The sequence below is a fragment of the Pleurodeles waltl genome, chromosome 12 (assembly GCF_031143425.1).
Source record: "Pleurodeles waltl isolate 20211129_DDA chromosome 12, aPleWal1.hap1.20221129, whole genome shotgun sequence".
In the NCBI taxonomy this organism is placed as follows: Eukaryota; Metazoa; Chordata; class Amphibia; order Caudata; family Salamandridae; genus Pleurodeles; species Pleurodeles waltl.
This window is the reverse complement of record NC_090451.1, coordinates 293,362,790-293,385,587: the sequence shown is the minus strand read 5'-3', so window position 1 is coordinate 293,385,587 and position 22,798 is coordinate 293,362,790.

Here is a 22,798-nt window from a genome sequence, read left to right as displayed (position 1 = left end):
TGGGGCTACAGGGGGGCCCCTGCACTGCTAACGCCCAGGGCCCATCTTCCCCACACCGTCGGAATGCGCACTGTCTGCTTTGCAGTCAGTGCGCATTCCAAGGGTTATGGACGGCATGCCTGTGCGACAGCATTGGCCCAGGCTCCATGTGGAGTCGAGTCTAGCTGACTGGCTGGAACCTCCTAATATGGAAGTTCTTGCCGGTAAGCCCAGTGGAAACCTTGTAATGGGCCGAGTGGGGGACCGCCAGAACTGCAGCGGTTTCCTCCCCGCGAGTCTGATGGTTAGGTTTTTTGACCGCAAGACTCATAATCAGGCCCTTAGTCACCAGAACCCAGGTTTTACTTAAACCAGAATGTTTATTCTCCCAGCTCATAATTCAACAAACATGCCACATCAAAATTTGCAAAATCATCGATAAAAAATACACATGTTGGATCAAAAAGCCAAATGTTTCGAAAACAAATGGAACATGTAACAGAAATATGAGAGCAAATTAGTATATTTTCTGGGACAGTTTCAAAATACAGAACAGAATGCAAAAATTTCCCCACCCGTGCATCAGGAATTCATAAAATGAGACAACATATTACAACACACTTTTTACAATACAGACAATGCTAGGAAACATGTTTCCTACAAGTATACTGTATGTCTATATATGTCTATCTATTCCTGTCTAAAAATCAGTCATTACCAATTTACATTTATTAAAAGTGGAATAGCTTTCCTGCTGTATCCATATATTGAATATCTTATTAAAGACTAATTGTTCCAGGTCAGTTCAATACATAATATTTTACAAATAAATGTATTGCAAATTGACCTCTTTTGGGGTATTCTCTCCAGTTTCTCATTCCTTTTTGGGACTCACTGTTGACAGTTATGAATGCTAACTCTGGGACACTGCTTTCCAGTTCCCAGTGTATGCGCTCTGACCCATAAAACAAAGAAGAATTGTCTAAAAAAAAACTTTGATATATTTAATTTTACTATAATTAAAATTGTAAATGCATGAACAATTCAATGCCACTTGTGGAATAAAGCACCATTTTGTGGCCTCCACTTTGTAACCCTAGAAACATGACACAAACATCCACTGATTCCCTGCAGCCTGCAAACTCTTGTGTTTGCAGACAGATCATTAAAGGCAAGCTCTTTTACAGACCTAGGAACCTGATCCTAAGCAATACAGGCCCTCATTCCGAGCCTGGCCGGCGGCGGAGGCCGCCCGCCAGGCTTCCCCCCTCCGAAATACCGCTCCGCGGTCGTAAGACCGCGGAGGGTATTCCGAGTTTTACCCTGGGCTGGCGGGCGGTCTTCACAAGACCGCCCGCCAGCCCAGGGGAAAACTCCCTTCCCACGATGACGCCGGCTCGTAATAGAGCCGGCGGAGTGGGAAGGTGCGACGGGTGCAGTTGCACCCGTCGCGTATTTCAGTGTCTGCTTTGCAGACACTGAAATACTTTTAGGGGCCCTCTTACGGGGGCCCCTGCCGTGCCCATGCCATAGGCATGGGCACGGCAGGGGCCCCCAGGGGCCCCGCGACTCCCCCTCCCGCCATCCGGTTCCCGGCGGGAGAACCGCCAGGAACTGGATGGCGGGAGGGGGAGTCGGAATCCCCATGCCGGCGCAGCATGCTGCGCCGGCTTGGAGGATTCCTTTGGGGCAGCGGGAAACCGGCGGGAGACCGCCGGTTTCCCTTCTCTGACCGCGGCTGAGCCGCCGCGGTCAGAATGCCCCGCGGGGCACCGCCGGCCTGTCGGCGGTGCCACCGCGTCCCACGGCCCTGGCGGACTTGTTCCGCCAGGGTCGTAATGACCCCCACAGTCTTTTCCAGGCCTAACAACCTATTCCTAAGCGCTAAATAAGTCACCGCTAACACTACCATATTGCCCATAAGGTAGGATGTGTAGTACCTAGAAGTGCTAATCGCTTAAAATGATGTTAGCATGTACCTACAGTGAATAAATCACAAAAGGACTATTGAAAATGTATGCAGTCTAGCTTTCCCCATAGGAAAGACTGGTAGAAACAGATTAAATCACCAATGCTGCATTTTTCCGGTAAGAAGAAGATATAGAAAAAGCAAAAGAGCTTTTCCTGATTTTATAAATCTCATTCATTTATAAAGTCTGACATGTTAAGAAATAGAACTTTCAGAAAAGTTATTATAGACCTGCTTGGGCCCATGTAGCATAATGAGCCTTAAGCTTCAACTGCCACGCCTGTAAACAGTTGTAAAAAAAATTCTAGAGCCATACAATAACCCTTATGATTGACAGGTCAATCTGAATGGGCAGGGATGTCTTATCTGAGATCCACAGAACATTAAGGGCCTCATTATGACATTGGCGGCAAATGCCGCCTACCCCCACGGCGACGGCCACCAACATACCATCGCCATGGCTACCGACCATCCATGGAATTATGACTGCAGCCAGAATTCCACCAGAAGGCTGGCAGAATTCCAGCTCGCACCACGGCAGCAAAAACACTGCCTACTGTATCATGTTCCATGATACGGCCTGGCGGTGTTTTGCTGGTGGACGCTGCTGCTGGCAGCAGCACCACATCCTGTCTCCTGACGGAGGACCCCCTGCAAGCAGGTAAATCGTGTTCTCACTGTAAAGAAATGGCTCCCTGTTGCAGTTACCCCCCACTTCTTGCCTGATACTGATGCTGACTTGACTGAGAAGTGTGCTGGGACCCTGCTAACCAGGCCCCAGCACCAGTGTTCTTTTACCTAAAATGTACCATTGTCTCCACAATTGGCACAACCCTGGCACCGAGGTAAGTCCCTTGTAACTGGTACCCCTGGTACCAAGGGCCCTGATGCCAGGGAAGGTCTCTAAGGGCTGCAGCATGTCTTATGCCACCCTAGGGACCCCTCACTCAGCACAGACACACTGCTTGCCAGCTTGTGTGTGCTGGTGGGGAGAAAATGACTAAATCGACATGGCACTCCCCTCAGGGTGCAATGCCAACCTCCCACTGCCTGTGGCATAGGTAAGTCACCCCTCTAGTAGGCCTTACAGCCCTAAGGCAGGGTGCACTATACCACAGGTGAGGGCATAGGTGCATGAGCACTATGCCCCTACAGTGTCTAAGCAAAACCTTAGACATTGTAAGTGCAGGGTAGCCATAAGAGTATATGGGCTGGGAGTCTGTCAAAAACGAACTCCACAGCTCCATAATGGCTACACTGAATACTGGGAAGTTAGGAATCAAACTTCTCAGAATAATAAACCCACACTGATGCCAGTGTTGGATTTATTAAAAAATGCACACAGCGTGCATCTTAGAGATGCACCCTGTATTTTACCCAATTGTTCAGTGCAGGACTGACTGGTCTCTGCCAGCCTGCTGCTGAGAGACGAGTTTCTGACCCCATGCGGTGAGAGCCTTTGTGCTCTCTGAGGACAGAAACAAAGCCTGCTCTGGGTGGAGGTGCTTCACACATCCCCCCTGCAGGAACTGTAACACCTAGCAGTGGGCTTCAAAGGCTCAAGCTTCGTGTTACAATGCCCCAGGGCACTGCAGCTAGTGGAGATGCCCGCCCCCTGGACCCAGCCCCCACTTTTGGCGGCAAGTCCAGGAGAGATAATGAGAAAAACAAGGAGGAGTCACTGGCCAGTCAGGACAGCCCCTAAGGTATCCTGAGCTGAGGTGACTCTGACTTTTAGAAATCCTCCATCTTGCAGATGGAGGATTCCCCCAATAGGATTAGGGATGTGCCCCCCTCCCCTTGGGAGGAGGCACAAAAAGGGTGTACCCACCCTCAGGGCTAGTAGCCATTGGCTACTAACCCCCCAGACCTAAACACGCCCTTAAATTTAGTATTTAAGGGCTCCCCTGAACCTAAGAATTTAGATTCCTGCAACTTACCGAAGAAGAAGACTGCTGAGCTGAAAACCCCTGCAGAAGAAGAAAGAAGACACCAACTGCTTTGGCCCCAGTCCTACCGGCCTGTCTCCTGCCTTCTAAAGAAACCTGCTCCAGCGACGCTTTCTCAAGGACCAGCGACCTCTGAATCCTCAGAGGACTGCCCTGCTTCAAGAGGAACAAGAAACTCCCGAGGACAGCGGACCTGCTCCAAAAAGACTGCAACTTTGTTACAGAGGAGCAGATTTAAAGACCCCTGCAATCCCCGCAAGAACCTGAGACTTGCAACACTGCACCCGGCGACCCCGACTCGACTGGTGGAGAACCAACACCTCAGGGAGGACCCTCCGGCGACTCCGAGACTGTGAGTAACCAAAGTTGTCCCCCCTGAGCCCCCACAGCGACGCCTGCAGAGGGAATCCCCAGGCTCCCCCTGACCGCGACTGCCTGACTCTAAAATCCCGACGGCTGGAAAAGACCCTGCACCCGCAGCCCCCAGCACCTGAAGGATCGGAACTTCAGTGCAGGAGTGACCCCCAGGAGGCCCTCTCCCTTGCCCAGGTGGTGGCTACCCCGAGGAGCCCCCCCCCTTGCCTGCCTGCACCGCTGAAGAGACCCCTTGGTCTCTCATTAAAAACCATAGAAAACCCGATGCGTGTTTGCACACTGCACCCGGCCGCCCCGCGCTGCTGAGGGTGTACTTTTTGTGCTGACTTGTGTCCCCCCCGGTGCCCTACACAACCCCCCTGGTCTGCCCTCCGAAGACGCGGGTACTTACCTGCTGGCAGACCGGAACCGGGGCACCCCCTTCTCTCCATTGAAGCCTATGTGTTTTGGGCACCTCTTTGACCTCTGCACCTGACCGGCCCTGAGCTGCTGGTGTGGTAACTTTGGGGTTGCTCTTAACCCCCAACGGTGGGCTACCTTGGACCCAAAACTGAACCCTGTAGGTGGGTTACTTACCTGCAAAAACTAACAATACTTTACCTCCCCCAGGAACTGTGAAAATTGCACTGTGTCCACTTTTAAAACAGCTATTTGTGTTTTATGTGAAAAGTATATATGCTACTGTAATTATTCAAAGTTCCTAAAGTACTTACCTGCAATACCTTTCAAACGAGATATTACATGTAGAATTTGAACCTGTGGTTCTTAAAATAAACTAAGAAAAGATATTTTTCTATAACAAAACCTATTGGCTGGATTTGTCTCTGAGTGTGTGTTCCTCATTTATTGCCTGTGTGTATGTACAACAAATGCTTAACACTACTCCTTTGATAAGCCTACTGCTCGACCACACTACCACAAAATAGAGCATTAGTATTATCTCTTTTTGCCACTATCTTACTTCTAAGGGGAACCCTTGGACTCTGTGCATGCTATTCCTTACTTTGAAATAGCACATACAGAGCCAACTTCCTACACTCACCAATAGGAGAGGGGGGTGCGGGTATTGTGTGCATGTGTGGGGGTGTGTGTGACTGTGTTTGAATAGGTGCATGAGTGTTTAATGCTTGTGTGCATGAGTGGGTGTGTGTGTATGTGCATGTTGTGTCATGTGATTGTGTGTGTGCCTGGATGTATGTTTGTGAGTGTTGCTGTGAGTGTTTATGAATGTATGGATGCATGGGTGAATGTGTGTATGGGTGTGTATGTATGTGCATGTATGAGTGTATATGGGGGGCGGGAGTGGGAGAGGCAGGGTGGGGAAGGACTCTGGGGAGGGGGCAGGGGAGACCCCTATCAGTGCCAGGGAAGGAATTCCCTGGCACTGATAGTGCCTACCGCCATGGTTTCCGTGGCGGTACAGAAACCACAGAAACCATGCCAGTGGGCGGGGTCAAAATACCATGGGTGGCCTAGTGACGACCGCCATGGTGGTCGGTGTGTTAACTTGGCGGTTTGGCTTTGTCCAAACCACCAATATCATAATAGTGGAGGTATGTATCACCAGCCTGTTGGCTGTAATACCTCCACTATTACACCGACCGCCGGGGTCAAAATGACCCCCTTAGTGTGGTGGCTGTCTGCCTCCTGTTGGCACACCAGTGTCAAATCCTGTATAACAGGCCTCTCTGAGGAACATGTAAACCTTTGGAGAGATCAAACTAGACCGGATTTCCTGTATAATGCCTGTCTGGTTGCTGAAAGGCCTTGCTCAGACTTCCTTGACTTCTCTCTCAATTTATGTTCTGGGTCAAGGGCATACCTCAAATTGGATTTCAGTGTTAGATTTGGCAAGACACTAGTAATTTCCATAATACATTTCTTTCCACAGCCTCAGTTCTCTGGTGCCCATGTGTTGTGTGGCTAAAGATTTTTGCAATCTTGGATTTGCCCTGGCACATCGCATTTTAATCCTGTTTGCAAAAAGGCAAACCATAACTACTAAAAACGTAGGCAGGCCATGGCCTAAAAACATGTACTCCATTGGTCATAGATTGTCTGGGAGGTTCTGAGTGTGCCCCCCGCCCATATGCTGGGAAACCCTTCAAATCTGGACCCTCAATTAACCTTCCTCAGAACACGGATGTTTGAAAGGAGACCAAATGGACTGAACCTGCTGCACATGATGTATGTGACCTGTAAGAAGGACCTGAGGAGGATAAATCCCCTTCGCCTAGAAAACCAAGGACAAGAAGAGCTCCAAGGGACATAAGGCTTAATCTATGAGACTTTGTGGAGATTGTTAAAGGAATCATAACCTTGTTACAATAAGTAAAAGCACACTCAATAATAAAACAGAGCAATATATATATTTTAAAGATTTATTTTTAAATCAAATTTGTTTCTAGTGAACACAATATGAATAGTAACTACAATAAAAAAAAGAGGATGGTAGGTTCAACGTACACAAAAATACTGAACAGCAGAACATATTTTAACATTTTGACTTTGTAACTTTATACCAATCCCACTCTCATTTCTTTACTTACCAAGAACATCTTAATTCAAAAAAGAAAACTTAATTTGAGTTTCAGAGATGATTTACATCTGAATCCCTGTTTGGACAATAAGGCTTTATGTTAAGTCAATAGCAAGGTCTGCTATTCTCATCTGTGATTGCAGCCTGGCTGATAAGCTCATCAAGTGATGGTTAACTGCCACCAAAATAGTTGATGTGATTCTGCATGGCCTGTTTTGTCTGTATCGCCTAGAATGAAGCTCCTTTCTACCCCCTAACACCCTGCTCTTTGCTTATATGATATTATTTCATTGTAGTTGAATTTGGCATGATAAATAATTAGCATAAGAAGCCATGATACCCTTTTACTTATTTTAATCTTGTGAGACTGTGTTCTTTTAACAATAACAATAGATGAGAAACACAGCTGTCAGCTTTCCATGAAACGTTGTGCACAACTCAAAACAATTATTTAGAAGAGAGCAGTTAACCCAGATTAAATATTGCTAATATATTTGAGCACACTTGGCTATCACATTGCAAATAGAAAGCCTTAAAATAAACATGCATTTGCTTTTAAAGGCTCACATTCAGATATCACAAAATGAACATGTCATCCAAACGAGGGATACCTAGAAGAGACAAAAACATGATAATTATAACACCTGGGGCCCTCGAGGTGCATTCCTGTGGTTGTTTAGGCATTAAAAGAAAGTTTTGGAAACTTAAAAGAATTTCCTCCAGAGCTCCAGACCTCCATCAATACCCACTGGAGAAAGTATCTTAACAACAATACCACAGTGTAGGATTGGATTTCAGCTCCATCCCACTTGAGATCGTCACACCACAAGAAAAATGACTAAGATCCATTCTTAGTTTGGACATAAACAATTTCAGCGATAAATCTCAAAAGCCCCAGAGCACCAACAAGATCAACCTTTGGTTCCATGGCTGCATCTAAAGTTTCAGCAGCATCCCACGTACCAAGGTTTTTGTTCTCAAAAAGTGGTAACGTCATTTTCTGCATTAGGAAGAAATTTCCACAGTCCCTTTCTGAAGTGGGACTTAGAAACATTTTAAACTTTTCTATGTCCTGACTTTAACCAGGACCAATACACTTGCTGTTTCTAACCTGCTTTCCATTGTGGCTGGCTTGAAATTGCTCATTGGTTCTGGTCTACTGCAATTATTGACTTACATTGGACACTTTATTTTTCTTCACTTTAATCCTCCAAAAACGCATCTCTCCCTTTCTGCCTGTGGTGTTTTGTTGCTTTAGTCTTAAGGTACTCATACATTTGGGTCTAGAGTCTTAATGTAATTTGCCTTACTTTTTCTACTGTTAATGCACTGATTAAATATTCAACAAAATTGCCTTTGATCTCAACATGATTGCTTTGTGTCACTTTACCAGGGATTGAGCAGAGGTTTATTTTATTTAATTTGTGTGACATCCAGCAGGTGGTGACATTATCCTTTAAGGTGGACACCTATCTATCCCAAATAATATTTCACTTTACAACTTCAAAGCCATAAAAAAGAATGCATGAGAATGTGGGATAGAGTATATTTATAATTTAAAGTACATATGTATTCCCGTGAAGAGCCACTGTAAGAGCTGTCAAAGCTGTAACAGAAAATGGGAAATTTAACGGAATTTGAATGTAATTACCGCTGCCTCATTCAACAATCACAGCTATATAGGGAAAGATTTCCTATTCACCCAACAAATTTGGATTATGGATGATAGAATGTTTACTTTCTAAATACTCCCAATCTCTTCTATTGAAGATTTAATTTGATGACTATTTTACATTCCATTTTAACAGAAAGTGTCCTATTGTTGAATCCTACCTAAATAACTGGGGTTGTCACGACTCACGTGCTGCTTGCGCCTGGAATTTGCAGATCTGGTGGCGTGAATCTTCAATGTTCGGCTTTGGCCCAAAAAGGGGCGACTCTTTCTGGTAGCCACGGTGCTGTAGGCAATGGAGACACCAAGAACAGACCGTGCCCTTCAGAAAGTAGCGCCAGAGGGAAAAAACCCCTTAAAAAGGGGAAAAAACCTCCAAACAGGAAGACTCCTGGAGAAAAACAAGAACAAACAAACAGGAATCCAAGAGGAGCAAAAATCAGAAAACACAGAATGCTGAATCCAAAACCAAAAGGCAAGGAAATCAGGAGCGAAGACACTAACTGAGCAGAAAGTGTTGCAGCGCAAAGAAAGAGGAAAAACACAGCCCTTATATACCAAAAAACAGGAAGTGACCCACAGGAAGTAAAAGGACACCATCTTAGATAGGGAAACAATACATAGAACAGAATAGTAGAGGAACCATAGAGAATAGGGAACAAGGAATGCTGGGAAAGCACAGGAATCTGGAAAGGAGGAAAAAACATAAAGAAAGGCACACAACAGACTGCAAAAAAGAAGAAAGGACAAAGAAACGAAGAAAAACAGGTAAGAGGGTTCAGAGACCCCTGGGACAGTGAAAGGCAGAAGGAAGAACGAGGCCCCAAGCAAATCTGGGGCCTCGAAACGCGCAGGAGAGGCTGGGGGCGCGCCGCGTCTTAATAACGCGGTGCGCGGCCCGAGCCGAACGCCCGGCAGAAGTCGAGCTCTCGGCTCGCGCCGCGCGGTGCAGCGCGACAGTAGGTCCCCCTCCCGAAGGCCCAGGTTTAAGAGGGAATAAACAGTGAAAGCGTTGAATCAGGAGAGGAGCGTGAACGGAAGAGGCATCTTCCCATGAACATTCACTGAGAGGATAACCCTTCCAATGAATCAGATACTGAAGTCGTTTATGAAAAAGACGAGAGTCACAAATTTCCTGCACTTCATATTCAGGAACATCATCCACAAGGACAGGAGGTGGACAAGGAAACTGACGTGAGTAAGGATCAGGCACATAAGGTTTAAGCTGAGAAACATGAAAAACCGGATGGATCTTCCATGTATGGGGTAAGTGAAGACGGACAGTGACAGGATTGACCAACTGGAGAATACGGAAAGGCCCATAGTAACGAGGTGTGAACTTGTTTTGAGAGAGACGTGAGGGCAAGAATTTGGAGGAGAGCCAGACTTTATCTTGCAGATGATAATTTGGATTGGTTGTACGTCTCTTGTCTGCAGCCTTCTTCATATACCTCTTGGTATGTAACAAATTAGATCGAATTAGTTTATGGAGTTGGAGAAGGCGTTTGGAGAAATAGGTAATAGCAGGTAGAGGAGAGTTGGATTGTGGAGAAGTAGGGAAAGAGGTAGGATGAAAACCATAGGAACAGAAAAAGGGAGTGACCTTGGAGGCACTATGGACTGAGTTATTGTAGGAAAATTCAGCTAAAGAGAGGTAAGTGCTCCAGTTACTTTGGGTAGAATTGCAAAAGCATCGAAGATATTGCTCTAGTCCTTGGTTCAGACGCTCAGTCTGTCCGTTGGTCTGAGGATGGAACCCTGAAGACAGGGCTCTATTTATATTCAGTGTTTTACAAAAATGCTTCCAAAATCGGGAGATGTACTGAGGTCCTCTATCAGATATTATGGTATGTGGAAGTCCATGGAGACGGAAGACATGATCTATGAATATTTGACTTAGTTCTTGAGAAGTAGGCAGCTTTTTTAGGCCAGTGAAATGAGCCATCTTTGTGAAAGAATCCACTGTGACCATGATAACCCGGTTTCCTGCTGATGGTGGGAGTGAACACATAAAATCAGTAGAGATAGTATGCCATGGGGCCGATGGAACAGGCAAAGGCTGTAGTAATCCTGCTGGTCTGGTGTGAGGTATTTTGACTTGGGCACATATGGGACAGGCCTCAACGTATTTTTCCACATCCAGTTTCCAGGTAGGCCACCAGAAAAATCGTGAAAGTAGTTCTTGCGTGGCTTTGATGCCTCTATGACCAGCTACAGGGGAATCATGGCACATTTGTAATGCTTTCTTTTGCACCTTGTTTGTAGGGAGGAATATCAGGTCTTGGTAATAAAAATATCCTTGTTTCTTGTACAATAATGGTCTTAGTTCTTCTATGTCATGGTCCGATAGGTTGGCGTATTCTTGTTGTACTTCTTCCAGGAAAGACTGAGCCACTCCAATGATCTTACTGGGTTCTAGAAGATACTGTGATGAGGAAGGAGAACACTCTGGATATCGGCGAGACAGAGCATCAGCCAGAATGTTTTGAGATCCTGGAATATATGTAATATAAAAATCGTACTGACTGAAGAAAAAGGCCCAGCGGGCCTGACGACTATTCTGGCATACAAAATTTCTTAAACATTGTAAATTACGGTGGTCTGTCCTCACCTCAAATGGTTCCTTGGAACCCATCAGAAACTGTCTCCACTCAAGGCAGGCTGTTTTCAGAGCCAATAATTCCCTTTCAAGTACGGAATAATGTTGTTCAGCTGTGGAAAGGATATGAGACAAATAGAAAACAGGATGTTCAAGGCCATCATCCTCTTGTCGTTGGAGTAAGACAGCTCCGATGGCTCTCTCAGAAGCATCAGTTACTACTATAAATTGTTTGGTGGTATCTGGATGTCTTAAGATGGGGGCTTGGGTGAAGGCTCTCTTTAAGCTTTGAAAGGCTGCTTCAGCAGCCTCAGTCCAGACAAACCCCTTCTTTAAATTGTCCTTCTTTAAGGTGTGAGTTATGTGGCTAGTCTGACTGGCAAAGTCTAGAATGAATTGTCGATAGAAGTTTGCTAAACCTAGGAAACATTGTGTTTCTTTTATGGTAGAAGGAGAAGGCCACTCTAGTATAGCTTGTACCTTTTCTTGATCCATAGCTATGCCGGTGGGACTTAAATGATAGCCCAGATATTTGACTTCCGTCATGTCGAACTCACATTTCTCTGGTTTGCAAAATAGTTGATGATCACGAAGTCTTTGAAGAACTTGTTTCACATGGGAAGTATGGAGTTCAGGATTTCTAGAATAAATAAGAATATCATCTAGGTAGATCACGACTGTCTGATTCAGTAGGTCTGAAAACACTGAGTCCATAAATCTCTGGAAGATTGCGGGGGCGTTAGTAAGACCAAACGGCATAACCCTATATTCAAAATGGCCAAATGGGGTCCTGAATGCTGTCTTCCATTCGTCGCCTTCTCTTATGCGTAAAAGGTGGTAGGCTCCTCGTAAATCCAATTTAGTAAAACGTTGGGCCCCTCTGATTGCTTCCAGTATGTCCCTGATGAGAGGCAAAGGATAACGATCTTTAATGGTAATTTTATTCAGACCTCGAAAATCAAGGCACGGACGAAGATCCTTAGTCTTCTTGGGCACAAAAAAGAGAGGGGCCCCAGCCGGAGACGACGATGGAACAATAAGACCACTCTGTATATTTTCGTCCAGATACTCCTTTAGAACTTCCTTTTCGGGTTCCGTGAGGGAGTACATCCTCCCAAAAGGAACAATTGTGCCGGGTTCCAATGGAATTGCACAATCATATTCTCGATGTGGAGGTAGCACAGGTTTTGACGGTTTTTGGAAAACATCCTGAAACTCCAAATAGTGGTCTGGGACCCCTTGGACCGTATTAATGGACATACCAGTGGCACCTTCAGTAGCTAAGGATCTTTTCGGAGACCAATACTTGTCAGAAGTAAAACAGTTCTCATGACAAAATTGCGAAGACAAAGAGACTGTCCGGGTAACCCAATTTATATATGGGTTATGTCTGATGAACCACGGAATTCCAAGAATGATGGTATGGTTAGGGGACGTAATAAGATCGAAGGAGATGTGTTCTTGATGGTTTCCCACCTGTAGACTTAACATCAGGGTAGTGGTGTCTACAGGACCAGAGGATATCAAAGATCCATCCACAGTGTGTACCTGTTCGGGTACTTCTTTTGCTTGAGTAGGAACTAGGTTAGCAGCAGCCCACGTCTTGTCCATGTATATACCACTAGCACCACAATCTAGTAATGCCATAGTCTTTTCTTGACGACCGTCAGGAAGTTGTAACAGGACAGGAAAGATGAACAAGGCAGTTGTATTGTCATTAAAGGAGCTGATGGAAGGTATGGCTGTAGATCCCGTCCCCTCCCTTCTTACAGAGGACGGGAGGTGGCGTTTCCCGAAGGCCTGGACGGACGTACTGGACAGGTACGGAGCATGTGACCAGCAGAACCACAATACAGGCACAACCCTCTCTTGCGTCTGTCTTCTCGTTCACTAGCAGAGAGCGGACCTCGGGTAGTATCCACCTGCATGGGTTCCCCTTCGATGTCTCTAGCAGGAGTGCGAGGTTCCTCGGAACGCTGCAAGTATGCACGTGAGCTACTTGGCTGGGCAAACCCTCTACTCCTTTTCTTTTCCGATCTCCGTTCCTGAAGACGATATTCGATGGACAGTGCTTGATCCATCAGGCCACGAAGATCTTCCGCTCTGGTAGAATGCACTAGTTCATCCTTTATTTCTTCTTTGAGTCCTCTACGAAATAATGTTACCAGAGTACGTTCCACCCAAGTGGTCTCTGCCGCCAGCTGACGAAAACGGGTTATATATTGCAGGACGTCTTGGGAGCCTTGTTGGATGTCGCACAAGGCTTCTTCAGCGGAGGCTTCCAATCCAGGACGGCTGAACATCTGTTTGAAGCGACTCACAAAGGCGGAATAGTCTGACAATACAGGGTCGTTGGAGGACACCATCGGGGTTGCCCAGGCCAAGGCTGGACCGGATAAGGCACTGATAAGATAACCCACCTTGGTCCTGTCGTGGGAGAATTGAGTAGGTCGGAAGGCGAAATACACCGTTAAAGCATCCAAGAACTCGCGAAGCTTGGTTGGTTCACCAGAGAAACAAGGGGTAGAAGCGGAGATTGTCGGAACATCACTGGTGCGGAGGGCCAAAGCCTGTCGTAACGCAGCATTTTCATTACGTAGTTGTTGCAATTCCTGGGCTTGTTGCTGAATCGTGGTCAACAGAGATTGCTCCGGATCTGCAGCAGCCGCCACTGTATTATCCATGGTGTTTGAGGACGTCGGAATGGTTTGGCGCTGCAATCTGTCACGACTCACGTGCTGCTTGCACCTGGAATTTGCAGATCTGGTGGCGTGAATCTTCAATGTTCGGCTTTGGCCCAAAAAGGGGCGACTCTTTCTGGTAGCCACGGTGCTGTAGGCAATGGAGACACCAAGAACAGACCGTGCCCTTCAGAAAGTAGCGCCAGAGGGAAAAAAACCCTTAAAAAGGGGAAAAATCCTCCAAACAGGAAGACTCCTGGAGAAAAACAAGAACAAACAAACAGGAATCCAAGAGGAGCAAAAATCAGAAAACACAGAATGCTGAATCCAAAACCAAAAGGCAAGGAAATCAGGAGCGAAGACACTAACTGAGCAGAAAGTGTTGCAGCGCAAAGAAAGAGGAAAAACACAGCCCTTATATACCAAAAAACAGGAAGTGACCCACAGGAAGTAAAAGGACACCATCTTAGATAGGGAAACAATACATAGAACAGAATAGTAGAGGAACCATAGAGAATAGGGAACAAGGAATGCTGGGAAAGCACAGGAATCTGGAAAGGAGGAAAAAACATAAAGAAAGGCACACAACAGACTGCAAAAAAGAAGAAAGGACAAAGAAACGAAGAAAAACAGGTAAGAGGGTTCAGAGACCCCTGGGACAGTGAAAGGCAGAAGGAAGAACGAGGCCCCAAGCAAATCTGGGGCCTCGAAACGCGCAGGAGAGGCTGGGGGCGCGCCGCGTCTTAATAACGCGGTGCGCGGCCCGAGCCGAACGCCCGGCAGAAGTCGAGCTCTCGGCTCGCGCCGCGCGGTGCGGCGCGACAGGGGTGGCCCATTTTCTTTCACTATTTTTAATACATTCAACACAATTTGGACATTTTGCTGTCATCCACAAATACATCAATTGTAAGACTCTTAATTATGCACTCCTGTCATGTTGTACCATGATGTTATTCTCAATTTGCAAGTTAACAGTCTGTATCATTGTGTTAGGTGAAAAGTTCAATACATGGTTCCAGGTGAGGTTCTCATTGAATTCCCAGGAAATGTTCTCAGGTCAATAACACATCACTGTTCAAAACTAGGGGAGGAATGTTGTTTTTTTAAAGATGTGAAAAGTGTCAATATTTGTAAATCTCCAAAATCATACCTGTCCATTGCAAAGCCACCTGATAATATGAAGGCCTGCACAACAACCGATTTTAGAAAAGTTGTGATAGTTAAGAAACTGGAGAAAGCCTAACCTAGATATCTTTATGATTCAATGTTCTCCAAACCATTTCCAGCCAATTAACCATAGTATGTATTCTATTGTTTTCAAAACCAAGAACCTCAGTTTTGTTAACATTTACAGTAAAATTGTTATCAGTTCTGTAAAGATATAAACTGCTAATTTACTTTGACACCAACTGTCTTATAATCCATTTGAACAAGATCATCTGCATAGCACAGCCAAGGGACATATAACCCATCCATTTTGTAAGAGAATGACACAATTAGACTATTTGAACTATATATCTGTGATATTTGGCAAACAGGTCTGATGTCAGGGCACAGAACTGTGCTAGGCCATTTATAGAATTCCCATGGAAAAATGGCCCATTAGATCAACCTTCATCTGCGTTCTGTTAGAGGAATATAAACGTTTAAGAATAGAAAGAAGGCCTGCTGTAATATTCCAATCGGAAAATGTTTTCCAATGACTCTCTGTATCTACCAAATGAAAGGACATGTGGAAGTTGCCAAAAAAGCAAGGTAAACTCCATACTGTTCTGTTGACTTGCGTGCTATAGCCCACAAAGTAAAGTATTGGTCTACCTTGGGGTGACCTGCACTACAGCAAACCTGTTCCAGTGGAACTCATTTTTACCATTGAGCCAACTTTTCAAATGGTGTAAGCTGGATTAAACAAAGGTCCAAAAATTATCTTAGTGTGCTGGGGATCTCATCAACCTTCTTCTCTGCAGTCCAACCTAAGGGGGAACTAACAAGCATTGCTGCAACACAGTTAAGGACTGATGATGAGCAACAAGAACTTGAGCCATAGTTAAATTTTGATGCTGAACATTTTTTTCCCACCACAATCTGTTAAGCGCAGGTCTTGTGAGACATTCTTCTTGATGCCTTGTAGTCTTAAAATAAGACCTGCTGCCTTCTAATTACACTTCTGAGTGCAGAATTGCATTTAGAAGAATAGAAATAGTGGGAGGTAGAAAGAACTTCATCCACTCATAAAAGTTCCTAAAGGTAAATTGCATACATTGGTAGGCAGAGAGAAATAATTTGTGGGGAAGAAGGAAATAGGTGCTACTGTTCTGTACATTTAGATTGCAAGTTATCTGTTTAGAGGATGAAAGCCCTCTCTCACCCTCAGATGGCAGGGTTCCTCATAGGGCCCTTCATCACACCTCTGTTAGCGGGGGACAGAGGTTTAGGGTACAACCCTCAGCCAAGTGGAGCTCTTAGGGTGTAACTTAGATGATAGAGCTGAAGAATATCAGTGTGGATGTGACCACATGCGAAGGTGTAAAATGGTTTAAATGAATACCCAGTTGGCTCTTAGTTTATTGTTATCCTTAGATTGTAGGGGTTACAACGTTAAATGGGGATTAGTTTACCCCACACAAATGGAAAGAATGTTTCTGCCTAATTAACACTATATGCAGGTTATCTAGGCATTACTCAAGAATGACCCATCAACAATGTATTAATGAGAAAACTTTAATTCATTTCTCACGCCAAAGCATTTATAAAATATATTATAACTATGCAATTAGTTTGAAAGATAGAAAACATAATGACACCTTTATATACCCAAATCAATCTCAGCATTGAAGGTCATAAATATCAACATTTAATACCCTAGACTTACAAAGGTGCCAAGGGAAATTAAAGAGTATCTAGCCAGTTTACCGCTGAAGACCAGACAAGCGTTCCACTAGCACTTGGCTTCCTACCTTTACAAAGATATAAGCTCTCTTCTAAGTGGTATATTGAGAGCAATCAAGCTAGCCATTGCTGAAACAAAGGAGGTTCCATATTCAGCCACACTGCCATAATACAGATTTGTGCAACAGCAGTGGCAACAAACATTGGATACTATTTGTGTCCATCATTCCAGTACTGCAAGTCTACCCTTAAAAGCATCAGCTGGAAGGTAATGTAGATCTGGGTATTTAAAATCATTCTAAGAAATGTCCACACTTTATTTCTAAACATTGCTGATTTAAAACATTTGTACACTATGAGGGTCATTCTGACCCTGGCGGCCGGTGGCCGCCAGGGCCACCGACCACGGGAGCACCGCCAACAGGCTGGCGGTGCTCCAATGAGCATTCTGACCGCGGCGGTTCAGCCGTGGTCAGAAGCGGAAAGTCAGCGGTCTCCCGCTGACTTTCCGCTGCTCTTTGGAATCCTCCATGGCTGCGGAGCGCGCTCCGCAGCCATGAGGATTCTGACCCCCCCTACCGCCATCCAGTTCATGGCGGGAAAGCCGCCATGAACAGGATGGCGGTAGGGGGGGTCGCGGGGCCCCTGGGGGCCCCTGCCGTGCCCATGCCAATGGCATGGGCACGGCAGGGGCCCCCGTAAGAGGGCCCCGCAAAGTATTTCAGTGTCTGCCTTGCAGACACTGAAATACGCGACGGGTGCCACTGCACCCGTCGCACCTTCCCACTCCGCCGGCTCGATTACGAGCCGGCATCCTCGTGGGAAGGTCGTTTTCCCCTGGGCTGGCGGGCGGTTTTACTGGAACCGCCCGCCAGCCCAGGGGAAAACTCGTAATACCCGCCGCGGTCTTTTGACCGCGGCGCGGTAATTTGGAGGGCGGGATCCTGGCGGGCGGCCTCCGCCGCCCGCCAGGGTCATAATGAGGCCCTATGTGCCTTGCTGTCTACGCATTACTGGAAATTTGAGTCTATTCTTTTATCCCGGCTTCACAATTTCCAGGGAGTATGCCATAAATACAGTGTACTATAATGTTGGCTTTTCAGAATAGCACTTAACAGTATCTCCTGCCCAGGATTTAAAGATTGCTGAAAGTAGATGTTATCAGAAGCAATATCTAGACTTCTGCACCATTTCTCTTGTTGAGCATTAATATCTTCTAGATTGAAATCAATGAACACCTTATATAACGACCCAACTGCCCCTGTCCAGAGGTAGGACTAGGAATTTCAGGGTCTTTCTGAACCTTTAATACTCCCTTATGAAATTATTACATATACCATCTAGCTTCTTCAGCCAATCATTCCCATTTCCATATGAAATTATTCTAAATAGGTAGAGAACTTTTGGGAGCAACAACATTTTTAACATTACATTGCCCTATTATTGTTAGATGAAGGTTATTAATGCACTCTGAGTGCTTCTTAATATTTGAGAATATAGGGTCAAATTTAGATGAAATAACTTTATCAATCCTGGCTGTTATTTTCACTCCCAGATAGGGCATACTATCGATCTTCCAACAATCGTTAATGGGAGTATCATCATTACAGATAATTTGGGTCTTTCCCTTATTTAGAAAGTACAATCAAATGTGTCTGAACCTAGTCTCTTCCACTTCGACCTCCTCAACGGCTCCATCAGGATCTGTATTAACAAGGGCAACATGATCAGCGAATGCCAGCATCTTTGTCATAAATCCATTTACCACCACTGGATTTATGGGTAAGCTATTAGTAAGTTCAGCCAAAGAAGTGTTAATGTATAGAGCAAATAAAAGAACATTAACATCCCTGCCTTGTTCCTGGTATGATCGTAATGCTATCAGGTTCCATGCCCATCATTTGTATTTTACCCGTCACATTTTTGTAAATGTTCCATATAGCTGCCTGATAGCTAGGCCCCACCCATACCCTCTCAAGTATCATCATAAATATGCAGAGGTGACCCAATAAATACTTTTTCCACATAAAGCAGGATCATTCCAAGAGAGATCCTACTGGTTTCTGCTAAATCAAACAGGATTATTACCCATCTAATGTGATATGTTGTATCATGACCTGGGCTGATTGCAGGTTGGCATGGAGAGACTAGTCTGGCAAAGACCTTGCTTAACTGGGTTGCTAGCACCTTTGAGTAGTTTTGAACATTGCAATTAATTTATGATATTGGCCTTTAAGATCCAGGGTTCAAATGTGGTTTCTCCTTTTTCTAAAAACACAATTAGGTTTGTAATTGGCCATGATTCTGGTGTAGTTTGTCCCTGATGTGCTTCCAAAAAATTCACAAGCATTTCAACCGATACAGCTGAATGAAGGTGCAGTAAAATTTGAATGGAATTTTATCTAGCCTCATGGACTTCCCGAGTGCCAAAGAACTCTGTGCCTCTTTTAGTTCATCTAGACTGATCAAGAAGCCAAGGTCCACTGTATTCTCTTCTCCTAATGCCACAATGACCACTTGATCCAAATATTGCTTAATACTATCCACTGGGAGAACCAATTCCTCCTGATAAAATGTGCTGTAGATGTCAGCAAATGCCCTTGTGATACCCTCCAGACTATTAACTATCTGACATAGGCTGTCCTTGATGGCATTAATACCACCATGTATTGTCGTGCTCTCAGAGCCAGTTGCTTCCATACACTATTGATATATTCATAGTTCTTAGCCTTGTGTGACTGATGCTTCTTTGTGGCCCTTCTAGTAAGTATGCTGTTGATCCCCGATTTAACAGCTGTTATATTTAGAAGAATCTTGTGTTCCCTCTTCCACTTGACTTGCCTCTTCATGTACGTCCTTGCATGCCTCTAAGCTGACAAATTCTTTGTGTAACTCCTCCTTCCTATTATATCTTACTCTGAATATTTAGGCAAAAAATTATTGTTTCGTCCTTCAGCCTTGCTTTCAAGGCATCCCATACCACCCCTGATGAAGTGCTGGCTAGATTTTTATTTAAAATGTCACATAGCAACCCCTTCATATGGCTGACATAGCCAGAATTCTGTTGCAGGGCTCTGTCAAATGACCATGAACATGAAGGTCTGGTGTCTTTGTGATAACCAAGTTCCAACATCAGGAGATTGCGATCAGAGACTACTCAAGAGTATTTCGACACAATGGCCCAATATCTAAGAATGGAGGAAACCAAAAGATAATCAAAATGTGTGTATTTTTTATGGGGAAAGGAAAAATAAGTGAACCCCAGACTCAGACTCTTTAAAGCCACCCAAACATAAATCAGCCTATGCAGTCCCATAAGCTGTTTTATAGCTCAGTAGTTCTTTGGCTTCCTCCTGCAGTACCCATGCATGGAAGGGTGTACCAGGTTCTTTTTTTATAGGATATTTTTATTGATTTTTGAAAGAGGCATTACACATCCATAATCCATGTAACCATAGCAGAAGGTGAAAAAAGTACTTAATAGCAAGATGCAGCTATTGATCAAACAATTAATGTCCTCTTGGACAGATCAAGAATCGAGATGCAGGTTACCCAAAGGAGGAAAAAAAAGAAGAAAACATAAAAAAAGGTGAGAGAACAGTCAGCAACAAGGGTGAATACTATATTGCAGAACACAAAAGATACTAAAGTGCAAATGCTTGACATTAACCATCATGGATCAAATGTGGCCATGTTCAATAGAACAGATACAAGATACTGTACTAAAAAGCAGATGCTGTTTATCATGAAAGAGATCAGATAATGCTGAGTATTTTGAGACAATCAAATTTGAACATAGGCCCTCATTACAACCCTGGCGGTCAGTGATAAAGAGGTGGTAGTGCCACCAACAGGCCGGCAGTAAAAATAATGGAATTATGACCATGGCGGAAACCGCCAACACAGACAGCCGCTTTGACACTCTGATCGCCATGGCAGTAGCAACAAGCACCGCGGCGGTAACCGCCAACAGACAGGCAGAAGACAATGTACCACCCACAGTAATACAACAGGCCAATCCGCCAGCTTTTCCGGGACAGTACCAACGCCATCAAAAGCACGGAGGAAACAGTACACTGAAGGGAAATGACTCACCTCTCGACACTCAAGGAAGAACCACAACGCCATGGAGCCCGAGCTGCACATTTTTCTAATGCTGGTGTACCTCCTCATACACCAGGAACATGAACGCTGGCGAAGACGGCCACGGTGACTACTGCACCTAGCACACAAGGGTGGGGGGAAGAGAGTGACACACACACACGTAACACGCAACACCCCCACCCTCACCCCCAACACCATACACACAAACAGATGCAATAACATTACATATACACGCCTTAACCCTCAGGAATAACGCAAGGACAAAAAGAATGGATTAAAATGAGTGTAATAGTACAATTTAAGATAAATACATCCTTAAAACAATAAACAGTATGTACAATATATAAGGAGGCACAATGCCCACTCCAAAATGTCTGTGGCCCACTGGGCCACAATACATAGGCCAAGGCCACACTTGACTCCTGCCCCAATATGGAGAGAATACTGCAGGGGCATCAGGTCGAAAACACACAGGCACCTCAGGGGAAGGGGGAGGGGGAGGCACCTCAGCCAGAAGATGGTACAGCACCTCTGCTCCTGGAGGGGGCTCCATGCCAACTTCCTGGTCCTGGGGAGTACAAAGCCACAGTCTCTCTAGTGGGTGGGTTGCCCACTGCTTGGTCCTGGGGAGTGCAAAGCCACAGTCTCAGAAGTGCATGGCTTCTCCAATGGTTCTGGAGGAGGCTTTGTGCCCAGTGCGCTTCATCCTGCCAAGGAGGGGGTGAGTGGATGCCTTCTTCCACTGGTTCTGGAGGGGGCTTTGTGTCCAGTGTGCTTCATCCTGCCAAGGAGGGGGTGAGTGGATGCCTTCTTCCACTGGTTCTGGAGAGGGCTTTGTGCCCAGTGTGCTTTTTCCTGAATGCTGCAAGGTCACAGCCTCTCACCTAGGTGTCACACCTATAGATATTGCAGGGCTAGGACGCACTGCAGCCCATGTAGTCACGACTACACACTGCTCACCAGCGGTGACGGCTGCTCAGTGGATGTCAGTTGCAGTGCAGGTGGCGGTGATGTCAGTGGTGAGGGGAGGCTCCAGCCCTTCCCCTGCAGCCTCGGACGGCTGCCCACTGGGGCTGCTGGCAGTGGTGCTGCTGGCAGTGCAGGTGGTGGTGCTGGCGGCTGGGCAGGGGGAGGCTCCAGCTCTTCCCCTGCAGTCTCGGACGGCTGCCCACTGGGGCTGCTGCTGTTGGCAGTGGTGCTGCTAGTGGTGCAGGTGGTGGTGCTGGCAGTGGGGCAGGTGGCGGTGCTGGCAGCGTTGCAGGTGGTGGTGCTGTCAGTGTTGGAGGGAGGCTCCAGCCCTTCCCCTGCAGCCTCAGAGGGCTGCAGTGTCATGGCTGTTGTTGTGTGCCCCTTCCTGCCCTTGGCAGATGGTGGTGCCTCCTTGCATCTGCCAGCTGGTGTTCCTTTCCTGCTCTTGCTGGCTGGTCTCCCCTTCTTTCCCTTGCTAGGTGGCAGCCCCTTCTTGCCCTTGGCGGGTGGTACAGGCACACTGGCTGTGCTGACAGGTGCCTCCTTGGAGCCTCTCACACCTGCAGTAGCTGCAGAAACCACTGTGGCTGTGGACTGGGTGGCTGAGGTGGTGGGCTGGGTTCTGGCCACCCTGGCCCAAAGTGAAGGATGGGGGGAGGGGGAGGGAAGAGGTCAAGGGTGGCAAGGAACATTTCTTAAGGACACTGGGGAGGGAAGAGGGTGAAGGTTTGGGAGTGGAGGAAGAGGGAGTGGTTGTAGGAGGTGTCTGTCTGCTGTGTTTGGGTGCTGGTGCATGGGCTGGATGCTGTTGTGAGGTGGATGGCTGTTGGGTGTCTGGGTGCTTGCATTTGTGTACTTTGTGAGGAGGGGTCACAGGCACAGTGGGAGAGGACACAGGGGACGTGTGCATGGATGTGGGGGTGATGACTGCCAGTGAGGGGCGTGTAGTGATAAGTGTGCTGGTGATGGAGGTAGTGGATGAGGATGTAGTGCATGCAGGTCTGAATCGAGACACTACTGGGAGGGAGGTAAACGACGAGGAGGAGGGGGACACAGTGGAGGCAGTGGATGTT